Consider the following 13180-nt stretch of genomic DNA (forward strand, 5'->3'; position numbering starts at 1 on the left):
AAAGAGGTAAGAAAGAAATGAAAAGAAGGATAAGAGGGTGTCCGGGGTTAATATGACATGGTGCCTTTTTATGGTCTGGGTGCTTCATAGTCACTGTAATATCGAGAGGAAAATATTCTTGATACATTTTTTGTTTTCATTCCCAGTAATTGAAGACATTACACACGTGTCTCGGCTGGAACTGAAATAATGTGTACTTAAAACTCTAATATTCTGTTCCTATATTCATAACCAATGTGATGCTCTTTGTTTCGAAGCCTGGAAGATACTTTATAATCCCTCCAATGCAAGGATGCAGGAAGCCACTTGCAATGGGCTGCAGTTGGCACACTAGGTGGACACTGCTTGCCATCCCTCTATTAAGGTCATTGTCCTTGTTCCACATTTTCTTTAGCATTGAAGCTTTTATCTCAGGAAACTCATTGTATTATGGGAATTTATTCAATAACAAAAAAACCCCATTTATTTTCATTAAATTGTTATAAGTAGAATGATCTCAATATATTATTTAAGAGACATGAAAATATGACTATGTTATCTCATTAAGACAGGATCTGGTGGTAACATATAAAGGCATGGGTAGACTTTTTTTTTTAAATGAAATCTATTTACTGCAAATAAATTATGTCTGAAAACATCAGACTGTGGTAATTGGGGAAAGGTTAGAGCTACCATGTATAAAAGGACATTTTTCCAGCTACAAGAGACGGTCAAAGGTATAAATTAAATTATGTAATGCCTTTATACTGTAACTGAATTTGAATTGGCAATAATGCATTATAGATAAAATGTTCTATCTTTTTCAGTGTGGCCTTGGTAATGATTTAGAAATGATCAAGAAAAATACAGAGAGTTAAGAATCCTTTATGACTCTCAAAGTGGTGAATAGCCATGAAACGCCATTGAATTCTTTTGACTTAGTCTTAAGGAGAGAAAGACAGGGGTAAAAGGATGAAGAAGAATAATATTATAAATAATGATATTTTCACATCCTGAGAAGTTACTACATGCCAATCTGTTATGTGTTTATATACTGTGTATTATTAATTCACGCATGGACTCTAGGAATAGATGATTATTCTAGTTCTCAGAAGTAGAAATGAGCCTAGGAAGGTTAAGTTTCCTAATATCATAAAAAGCAAAAGCAGGGTTCAATTCAAGGTGCTCCATTCAATTTCACCATCGAATTTGGGGCTCCCAGCAGTTATTGAATGATTGAATCACACCTTGGGAAGCAACAGACACAGGTGTGTGTTTCTTAGTTACAAAAGAAAGTTCCTCATCTCTACAGAGCAAACCATCTCCTTTCCAAATCTTCCCATCCAGAGCAGAGTGGTGGCCTGTGATTTTAGGGCTTCTAACCACATTTGAAAAACTTTGCCAGCCCACATTATTTCATCAACATAGAATGTAGGTCCTACCCTTTCCATAAAAGCTAACCCGATCACCTCTGCCTCCTTTGAAAAATTGAGTGCTAACTCTCTTATGTTGTACAGGTATAAAGTCTGGCTTGGTTGTTTTCCTCACTGTAGGGCCTAACATAATATACTTTGCACAAAAGCCATTATAAAGCTTTGCTCTCAAGTTCATTTGCTATGTCAGTTGTATAGCAGCACATGGAGAGGATCACCGTTTTGTAAGCAAATTGTTTATGTCTGCATGTTTGTGAAGCACCTGTATGCACTTGGTTTTGAACATGGAGAAGAAGGGAGAGGCAGCCGACACTCCGTATAAAGGAAAACAAAAACATAAGCAAAAAGAGGCAAACCAGAGGGATGATTTAGAGAGTTAGGAGGGAAAAATGCATAGTTCATGCTGGCTGGAGTACAGATTTCCTAATGAAACTGAAATTGAAAAGATAAATGTAAGGTAGATTATCAATTATCAGGAAGGTAGTAATAGGCTATATTTTATATAGAAGAATCTTGTACACTGTATTATCTTGTGGGATATTAGTAAGCAATAATTGGTAAATGGTATTTTTGTAGACCCTGTGTCAAACAGATACCGTCTCTGCCTGAAAACTTCAATCTATTGAAGGCATTAAATAGGTAGTGTACTCTGAACCTCTCTGATTACATTGTCCCTTTTTACTCATGAAATATATAATGGAAAATTACCCTGCTTAGTGGAGAATTGTTTATAAAAATAGGTGATCCCTCAATGAAGTAAAAAGATTAGTCTATATTGGAACACATATACAGATGGCATCGTATTAACTATTAAATAAGTTTCTCTAGTCATGTGGTTTTATCTGCTATCTTGCTCATTTTTGAATAAGGAAGTCATTGAGTTATATGACATGTTCAACTCAATCTTCAAATTAATCTAGTATCTTGGTGTGTTGGTAGATACTACCAATAAATAATGAGATATTATAGCTACATATTTTAATATTTTCAACTTCAGCTCCTTTATTAATATGTATTCAAATTGAATGTCTTGCCTTCTAGAGTCTTCATTACACTTCTGGAGCCTTCATTAAGCTAAATCTGAACAAAATTCAGAGATAAAGAAATGCAGTATTGTGGCATAGATTTCTTAATTTGTTTTCATGATATTTTTATAACTAATGTATGAAGTTCAGAAGTTCAATAATTGAATTCACTAAAATTCATTTTTTGAGATTCTACCTGAAATATAAAACAATCACCTTATTTAAAAAACAATTTGACTTGGATATTTTGAGAATAAATCATTAATGAAAAAAATTATATCTCGTAGTTTAAAAATGTTTTCATGTAGCCAGGCATGGTGGCTTACACCTGTAACCCCAGCACTCTGGGAGGCTGAGTGCTGAGTGGATTGCCTGAGCTATGAGATCAGCCTGAGCCAGAGCAAGACCCTGTTTCTAAAAATAGCTGGGTGTTGTGGTGGGTACCTGTAGTCCTAGCTACTTGGGAGGCTGAGGCAGGAGGTTGCTGTGAGCTATGATGCCACAGCACTCTACTGAGGAAAACAAAGTAAGACTCTATCTCAAAAGAAAAAAAAAAAGGAAAAAATATGTTTTCATGTATAATTAAATTGTTTAGTTATCTTAATGCATTAATAAAATTTCAAATATGTACTTGCTTAATAACAATTTATGTTAAGATATATCAGAATATCTGAATGGTAAGCTGTCCATCATGGGAATGAAAACTCATGCTCATATTAATTTTTTATTTTTTTAGTAAAGAGAGAAAGAGATTCTGAGGGAAAATAATTCAAAGGTATTTTGTATGGATTATTTTATAGTTACATTATTGTTTTATGATTTAAAAAATGCGTTATACCTGGATGGTTCTGTGTACTTTGGGAAATATATCAATTTAAAGATTAGTGATATTTTCATACTAAGATAATATCATAATGTGTCCTGTGATTTTCTATACCATAATACTTTTTAGAGTTTAGCATTATTTTTGCATTATGTAAATAGTCATATGTTTTAAGTTAGGAGATAAAGGTAAACATGGAAATTAAATACAGATTAATATTTGCTCTGAAGCACAGATGTCACACTGCTCTATGGTCATGTTCTAACTATGTTCAGGTTTGAACTTATGGAAAAAATAAACTTAGTAAAATACATTCCTTAAATTGCTCCAACCTAGTTATATTTAGAAGTCCTAAAACTTATGACCAATCAAAAGCATAAGAGGAGGGAAAAAAATCCTCAAAAGAGTAATAGCAGAGTCTAAATATTAGTCTGAACCTCAACCGGCCATGGTTACCCCTCTCCAATCGAAGTTCTGAAATTAATTTCAAAATGTCTTTGGTTTTTTTTTTTTTTTAAATAACAATGCCTATCATTATACACCGTGCACAGAAGCCACTCTGAAAAATGTTGATTCAAGTCCCTACCCTGAGTGGAGAACTCACAGTGTAACTAACATGCCCACTATATTTAATCTGTATTAAAATTAAATGAAAATCAAAAGATGTTTTACAAATTCATTTTGGGGGCACCACATATGAGTTACCTGCTGTTAATAAATTTTGTTAAGGGGGAAACATAGAGATGCATATCTCTATTATTCAAAATGAATTCTGTTTGTTACCAAGATTCAGTTAATAATTTGGTCTGTGAAATAACAGTGAATTGCTATCTCTTTGCAGAGCAAAATCAAAAACTTAATAATCTAAATGTCGTATTTTAAAACACTCTACTAAGTTCTCAGACTTTCCTTAAAACATGAAGGTATTAGTTTGTATTTACTTCATTCACTGACAGTCTAACAAAAAAGATTTAATCTCTGTCCACAGGCTCATAAGATGAAATTCTAAATTTCAGGGCTAGCGTGGGGAGTTGTCAAGGATTAGACGCTGTCTAACCACCTTGACATTTGCTGAATACAAAGTTTGACTTTTTCCCCTCCTTTACAAATAATTCTCAGAAGTGTGGAGGAAATGAGGGGGAAAGGTAGCATTTGAAAGTTAACAGGAATGTAAAGGAAAATATGTTTTTCACTTCTGAAAAGCAGCACCAATAATTATTCAATGAATTTGGAAATCAACTCCAGCAGAGAAGTATATGAGATTCCTGCTGATATTGGTCATCTGAGAAATAATGATTTATTGCTGTTTGGTATATGCTTACTTATGTGAATACAATTTTCCACTGTGGAATCAAAATAAAAGAAGCGTTCCAACTGCTTGCAAGGTTTCTTCAAAGAGACGAAGAGAAACAAATCGGGCACTAATGAGTGCGTTTAGCAAAGCCGAGTCACTCTGTGACTGTGAAGTGTACAACAAGCAGAAAAAAAAAATATGCGGTGGGGTTACCTTCACCAGTTTTTACTTTTTTCCAGTATAGAGAAGAAATGATCAAGGCTCTATCTATGGAAATGATAATTCAGAGCGACATTAGAAACCATTGCTTTTCAATCTTTCTCTGCTGCCTGCTGAAAAACTCACATGCTGGTGATTCAGATGTAAATACGACGAATTTATGCTGATGAGGAGTTGTTTTATGGGCATAAGCCACTCACAGAGCTTTCCCAAATTGGGGATCTCTCATAAAAAATCTACATGGAGGCAAGTGAATAAGTGAACAGGGGTAAGAGTTTCTTTCCAGGGGAGGTTTTTATTGCATTAGAGTTTAACTCCTCTATATTTTCTCTTATCTTGGCCATTATTTTCCCCAAGTGTAGACATACACTTAAAAGTCCAGTTTCCAGAAAGCATTGAAACGTCTCTGTATATACTGAAAAAAATCTCAGAATTGTAAGTTAACGGTAACGTGATTAACTGTAAAGTGATTCTCCCTTTAAACACAGAAATGATTAAAATTCTGCTTTTACTCATGACATCATAGTAAAAATATTATTTGCAGGATTCCGTATGAACAGAGAATGTCCTTTTAGAAACAGTAGGTGGTAGGAAAAACGAGTTTATCCTGTTATTTCTAAACTATGATAAATACGCACACGGATATATAAATTGGTAAATGTGCACAGGAGTAGACATGTATAGGTAAGGGTATATATATTTCAAGATTGAATATAGTCTGTTTTATAGAAAACACTAGCTAAGCAAGGAGAGATGTGACGAGGTAATTCAAAACAATTAATTTAAATTTCCTTCCATTGGTTTAAACTTCTCCTGAATCTTGGGTTTATTAGGATGTAGGCTTCGTTCTTAAAGTAATTTTCTTCACTTTCCATCAGATATTTGTAATGCTTTCCCCCCTATTTCTCTGAATACTTGGGATACACATTTGCCCCAGGTTTAACATTCAAAGACATTTTCCCACTTTCTTGGCCAACAAATTCAACATGGGGGACCAACCTGCAGTATTTTATACTTCTGGCTGATGTTAACCACACAGCAAAATAAGGTATATCATTTGCTTCCGTATGTAATGGTTCAGATAAAAAGAAATTAGTAATTGTCTTAATGACCTCCCATCTAAATGTTATGTCCTCACTATGAAATTTTCACAGGAGTATTATGGGTAGGCTAACAGTAAAGATCCGTCCTTCATTTGCTTTATATTTGAAAGGTTTAACTCCTTTCTTTATGTAAGATTATAGGTTGCGGACTTCTCAAATAGAAGACGAGAAGACGACCAGCTATCCAATCAGATATTTTCAATCATTAAAATTCTTAAACTTTTCAGGTTCCAGAAAGCGAATGGCTTGCACAGAAACAACAGAAATATGAGATGGCAATAGATTACTTATTCCTAGTTGCTATCACCAGTACCCTTGAAAACTGTGGACCAAATTATCCGCTCGGTGCTGTTTGGCTCTGACAATTGTAGGCAAAATGAATGATTTTTGGATTAGAAATGGTTTTATTAGAAGAAACTTTTTGAGAGCTGTCACGGGTAGAGTTTAACGGATATGTTATTAATAGGGAAAATGTCCATTTTTAAAACCCCTAAAGCCCAGACCTGTTTTGGGATTCTGTTTGTTTGTTTTGATTTTTGCTGCTAGGACAGCCCCCTGAGGCCACTTAATAGGCTGCACCACCTCCCATGCTCTCTGGTTGTTCTCGTTGTGATGGCACTTCCAGCAGAGAACAGCTAAAATTAACAGACAGGAAACCAGACCCCCTGCCATCTCCAGAGGCCCAAATGCCAGAAATCTCAGAGAAAATTGTCAAAAATTTCAGATATTAAGGGAGAGGAGGAGAGTACAAAATAAACTAATGAATGGCCCAGGCTGGAGAACCAAGGGAACATTTAAGAAAAACCTAAATAAATGCCTCCATCTGTTGAATGCTTACTGAGGACAGAACCGTTTTCTGTTCATTGTTTTATTTAATCTCTGCCATATGATGGTCATAATATTGGCCATTTTACAGAAAACAAAATTGTAGTTTGGAGAAGTTAAATGGCAGAGGCAAGATTCAAGCTTGGTAGTTTTCTATATACATTATTATTATTTTCGATGTAAATAACATCATGTTAATTTCCATTCCAAAAAAAAAAAAAAAAAAAACCCAAAGTGCTCCAATGGTTCCTTTTCAGGTTCAGATAAAACCAAAACTCCTCATATATCAAGGCCCTGGATGCCCCGACCCCTCCCTCATCTCTCATGCCCTCCAGCTCAGCCATATAAGGCATGATGGAGATTCCCTTTCCAGCCATCAACACTCCATGTTCATTCTTCATGACTTGTAGGCATGCTATTTCCTCCCAGGTCTCCACATGGCTATCCCCTTTCGGTAACTCTCAGCTCGGTGATGCTTCTGCAGAATTCCCCCCCCCCTCCTGAAGAAACTCTCCACTGCTCTCCTTACATGTTATATTTTAATTTCTATTCCTCTGTCCTCACTGGGGATTTTGTCTTACTCATTTTCAGGCTCTGCCCCAATCCCTAGAATTAAATTCCATGAACACAGGGAGCTGCAGGCACCTGTAGCAGGGCCTGACACGGAGGAGATGTGCCCAAGTCATACTGGATGGATTAATTTAGTCCTCACAACAATCTTTTGAAAAACATAGGAGGCAAGCTTACAAATGAATTCTCTGCTACTCAAACCACAGAGCTTGCTTCACGGAGAGGAACAATTAAAACAAACCCGGAGGCAAAATCATGACCACTTTTCTATAAACTGATGCTAGACCCTCATCCCTGCCAGAAGTTGTCTTAATGAGCGGCATTGATTTTGAAGGGAAAATGGCTCATTGCAAAACAGGTAGAGCTCTAAGAAACCTTTAAAAGATATTTATATCACAGGATCCCATTCAAAAATTCCATTTATAGATTGGCCAGGAGAGAGAAGAAAAACATACATGTCTATAAAAATACGTTGTGGGAATGCAGAGAGTGATGGGTTTAACACTTAGAGAACATTAGGACATTACTGATGAAGAGAGCTGTTAATTTTAATAGTGATGGAAATTGTGCTCAGTGAATTACCAGGAACCTACGAAGCTCAAAGGGACAAAACACGAAAACTACCTTGTGTGAGGCCCTGACCACTCGTAAGAGAGGGAGGAAATATCTTTTCCTCTATGCACTGCGCTCAGCTTCGATGGAACAATTATTCAAGGTGGATATCATTTATAAAAGGAACCAGGGATACAGAAAATGCTTTTGTTTTTCATTGTTCAGTTTTATACCAAAACAAGGCTATTCAATTTTTGAGATAAGATCAAAAACATCCTTCAAGCCTTCAATATGACACACCAGAAAAGCATCCCAGGCAAATTAATCATTTTTCTCTTTTGCAAAAGCGCATGTGAAATTTCAAATTCTTTTTTCCCAATTCCAAGACTTCTTTGAAGCAGTGAAATTCGGATAAGCATATATAATATTAAAAAGGATAGGAGCGGCTCACAGTTCTTTCCCCGGGCACATTCGAGATGTGCAACAAATAAGTGGTACTGAATATTAACGTATTTGAAGACCAAAGTGTCATTTAAAAAAAAAGACAGAGGCAAGATCATTCTTTTAAGAATTTCCAAAACCTGGAAAAATTTGCAAAAATCTATATTGCTAATGTTAAATTGATGGCACCTAGCTAAAGAATAGAGTTACTGAAGCACTTAAACCTTATTGCTTTAGAAGCAGTTCAGATCTGTTTCCTACTAATCATTTCAATGTAGCTATAATAGAAAGAGTAATTACTTTTTTTTTTTTTTTAAAAAAAAACCTCACAATCTAATGGGGAGATAGCATTATCTCTATTTCTATACTATCTTGTCTTCTGCAGGAAGAAAGTATTTACTACCAATTGAGATATTAAAAGACTTTCAAGGATTAATAGCAACAGAATAAACAAGAACCACAGGGAAAATGCGGAATTAGTGAACGTGAAAGGAAAAATACAGTGGAATACCAGGTCCTGGAACCAGGGCTCGTGAGTGACGGTTCCTTTTCTTTCTCGCTATCTGGTCTTTTTTTTTTTTTTCTTTCTTTCTCTGTTTTTTTCTCTTTCTTTTGCCCGCCTCTCTTCTTTCCCTTGTTATTGCTTTCTTTCTTTTTTCTTGAAAATAAAAACTGAACACGCGGCCGCATCCTGACCAAATGTCACTCTCTCTCACTGCTCTGGTGATGCTCCCAGTATTTTTCAGCTGGGAAATCACAACTAGAACACATCTGTCTTTGTGGTTTTTATTCTAGGAGCTTGAAAGGACAAGCTATTTCTGTGACTCGTGGAGCTTTTTGTAGTGAAAATAATGTTTGAGATGATCAATTATGTATCAAAATAAATCTACAGCATACGTTATTTTGGCTTTTTTCTCCTTCTTTTTCTAGAATTCAACTGCCAGCTAACTCTCCAAATTCTTGAGAAACATCTGCTGAAAAACTCTAAAAGTAAATGCTTACAGGTAGGAAGAGCAAATAGCTCCCCATTCTATTGACAACTATCCACGTTTTGATAAAATTAACAGATTGGTTCAGTTAGACATCAAATTACTGAAGCACAAAATGGATCCTAATCACACTAATGCATTTAAGACAGAAACTGTAAAATAAAAGCATTACCAAAACGCTTAAATTTAGATTTTTTTTTTTAACAGAGTCTCACTAGGTTGCCCAGATTGGCCTTGAACTCAGGTGCTCAAGGGATCCTGCCACCTGAGCCTCCCAAGTAGCTGGGACTACAAGTATATGCCACAGAGCCCACCGTGGTAATTTAAACTTATTTAATTTAAATATTTAAATATTTATTTAAATATCATTTAAATATTATTTAAACATTATTATTGTGAATAGAAATACATACATTTGAAATACACATATGTAATTTGACAGAGCTATTTTAGAGGGTATGGCTAATATTAGAGATGAAGAAAAATACATGATTAAAATCACACCCAGGTTAATAAGAATTTTAAGAGACTGACGATGGGGTATTCCTCTGATGGTCAGTGTCAGAACCAAGGGAATTGTGATTTTCAAGTTCATGTTGAAGGCCATCCCATTCCTGACAACAGTGGGAAGAGCAGAGAAAGCAAACACAAAGCTCTTACTGCCCAGGTAAGAAGGAATTTCAAAGGTATGCTAGGGGAAGGCAGGCTGCCTCACCTCTGCTACTCCACGCTTTCTCTATTCCTCACAATATGAAAAGTAGAGTGTTAAGATCAGAAGTCCATATGTGAGCAGTGTTATTTCTTATGTGCTATACAAATAGTTGAAGTTTAATTAGCAGTATAACTATAAATAGTAATGCTGCCAGTCTCCTTCAGACAAAAAAAAAAAAAAAAAAAAAAAAAAAGCCACAAAACATTTCCAGTCCCTTCAATTGACCCTCTCGTGTATAGCAGGCTTTCTAAAACTCACACTATCTTTAATAACAGTGAATATAATGCTGAAGACAGTACTGCTAGCAGTAATCACAGGTGGCTGAGCCCACGCTAAGAATCAGCATTCATCTAAGTAGGTAACAGGGATTATCTCCCTTAACCTTTGCAATTACCCTATGAAGCACGTATCATCATCTTCTTGATCATCATCTTTTTTTGTTTTTGCAGTTTTTTTGGCTGGGGCCAGGTTTGAACCCGCCACCTCCGGTATATGGGCCCAGCCTCCTACTCCTTTAGCCACAGGTGCCGCCCATCATCATTTTTTTTATAGTCGAGGAAACAAAGACACAGAAAGGTTATATAATTCCCCTCAAATTCATATAATTATTAAGTTGTAGAATTAAGGACTAATAGGATATAAGACCTACTACTTTGACTGATATATACATGAAAAAGACAACTTCTCAAAAAGGTTATCCAAAAGCATCTGAGAGAAAATACCAGAAGCCATGTCAAACACCAAACGCAGGATGTTATAAACAGATTAAAATTTAGAAATGGAAGCATGCATGAGATGAGTGCCAGGCAGTGAGTGCTACCTGCTTGTTATCACTAAGCCATCTAATCCAAGGGCGATTGTGGGGGCTAGATTATCTCTGCTACTCACAGATGAAGGGGCCAAGAGGTCAAGACACTTGTTGACCCTGGAGCTCAAACTCTCATCAACACGCTCTCCTGCTTCTCAAAAGACCAATTCACATTTTTCTTTTAGTTTATTGGATTATCGCCTATGATAGCCCAGCTTGTTTTATCAGTCACCAGAATTACAGTTTTATGCTACCTTCATCTGTCTTGGGAGGAGTTGAGTGGTATTTAGAAATAACTCACAGATACTCGGAACTCTCATATTTACATTTTCAGCACTTACAAATAAATTTTTCAAACTGCAGAGCAGGTGCTATAACCAAACATATAAAGCCATCTATATTCCACTTGGACATTAACATGAAATTGCACTGTGCAAAACCTTATGATAACTACATTTCATTGGCAAATATTTATTGCATTTCTGATATACTTATAATAAAACAGCTTAATCCATCATTTCAACTAGATATGAATGCATGATTTTTTCTGTAGATTATGATGCTTCTTTTATGAAACATTATAACTCCCAGAGCTGAGAGTATGAAGTAAAAAGTAAAAAAAAGGGAGAAAACCTGCAAGAATAATATTTTCAATAATTTTGGGATAAGTAATATGCTAACCAGTGTGCAAACCTTCATGCGTCAAGCTGAACAGAAGCTTTTTTTATAACATAAAATACCAATTTCATGTAATCAAAACACGACTTCCACAAAACAAAACAAGATGTAATTTCACATATCTGGGGGGAATATTAAGAGCCTTTAAAAGATTTCTACTTTAATTGTGCTGAGAGGTGAAGCGCTCTTCAAGGATTGCTCTCCTGTAATAACTACCTAGATACAACTCTGATCATAACAATTAAAAATAAAAATGATGAGATTTCAGCAAAATTATTATACTTCTAAATATTGGGAACCATTTAATAACCTTAGTTTTATTATAAAACGTTAAGTCTGAGCAGAATTAAAGTGGAACAAGGTGGCTGTTTGCTACCATTGAGCATCATGATTCACTAAGACAAATCCTAGTCAGGCCAAGCTCTGAAGGTGCTCACGATTTCTATGTGTGCAGATGGAAATAGGAAGGGTGGGGCATTGGAATATATTGTTGTTTAACTCAGGAGATACTGCAAATGGAACTGATTTATTCTGCCCAGGGAGGAGAGCAGGAAGAACTACGAAGAGAATGAAAGAGTTGTTCAGGTCCTTGAAGGGTATGGGGATGCATATCAGATCAACAAATTCAAGAGTCTATGAAAAGAAAAAGGAAATTGACCAAGATAGAAAAGTATTGGATTTGCTGGCCACTGGCCAGGCACTTCTGCTGGGATATGGCAGAGAGGCAGATTTTTAAAAGAAATATTTCCAGTTTGACAATTTATAGCCCCAGTTAGGATTTATACTAAAGACATAATCTGCAGTACTACAAAGAGACGTGGGATTTGGGACAGCTAACATTATCACAGGACATTGAAAAGCTTTGGGAGGGTTTTTCGCCATGGTAGATGGTCTCTCGCGAGAAGAAAGGCAGAAATGGATGTCCCACACAAGAGTCATAATGTAGTTACCTGTGAATTTCAGAACACTTAAAGTCGAACTTCCCTTACGGCTGAGGGCAAATGAACATGATTTCAGAATTGCCAGCATAGAGCAAAATACATCCTAGAGACAGAAGCATCTGTTTGTACAACACTTAAGCCCTGAGCTGTTGCTCTCCATCGTGGGAAGGATTCAGTGGCAAAGCAGAGCAAGTGTTTAGGACAGTTATTAAAAGAGGAACTATTTACCTCGTGATATTTCAAGGAGGCATTTTTAACGCCAGGCACATCAATCCTTCAATGTCTCTTTCCTTAATTTGCATAAACATCATAATTGACAGCTTGTTAACAGTTCATTAAGAACACTAAAACCTTGTGATACACAGCAGCCTGCCAACAGCACAGTGGATGGACTATCTGGCCATGCATTTTATCTACCTCAGAAATCAACCCGGTTTACCAACAGGAAGTCCAAAAGGTGGCTTTTGCTAATCAATATTCTCATACAGACAAGCACTCAAACCCGGTGCTGCAAAGCACTCATTAAGTCCTGATTAGCAGTTAATCTGTGGCTTTCAGTGAGCTGACTTTGCTGAGTAAATGTACCCATGACCCCCCTATAATGCTAAAATAATTTTGTTTAAATAATTGCAATGGTTAGGAACACCCCTAAACGATACAAAGAAAAATGAAGAAAATAAAAGAGAACAGCTGACGCTAATGATCTGTATTTTTTTGTGCATTGCTAGAAAAACAAATTAAAAGTAAAAATAAAGGTAGCATCTCCAGTTGCATGTGTAGCTTCTTCT

General features: G+C 36.0%; 1 protein-coding gene and 1 non-coding gene across 2 annotated transcripts in view; one reads left to right on the plus strand and one right to left on the minus strand.

Moving 5' to 3' along the window:
- The window catches only part of TENM2 (teneurin transmembrane protein 2), a 945756-nt gene that overhangs the window by 804393 nt on the left and 128183 nt on the right, over window positions 1-13180 (minus strand). The window lies entirely within an intron of this gene.
- Window positions 10004-10135, plus strand: LOC111727222. Its single transcript, XR_002774825.1, has one exon. It is a non-coding gene; the product is annotated as a small nucleolar RNA SNORA19 (small nucleolar RNA).

Source organism: Otolemur garnettii, unplaced genomic scaffold (genome assembly GCF_000181295.1).
Source record: "Otolemur garnettii isolate 467f Iridium unplaced genomic scaffold, OtoGar3 scaffold00003, whole genome shotgun sequence".
Lineage (NCBI taxonomy): Eukaryota > Metazoa > Chordata > Mammalia > Primates > Galagidae > Otolemur > Otolemur garnettii.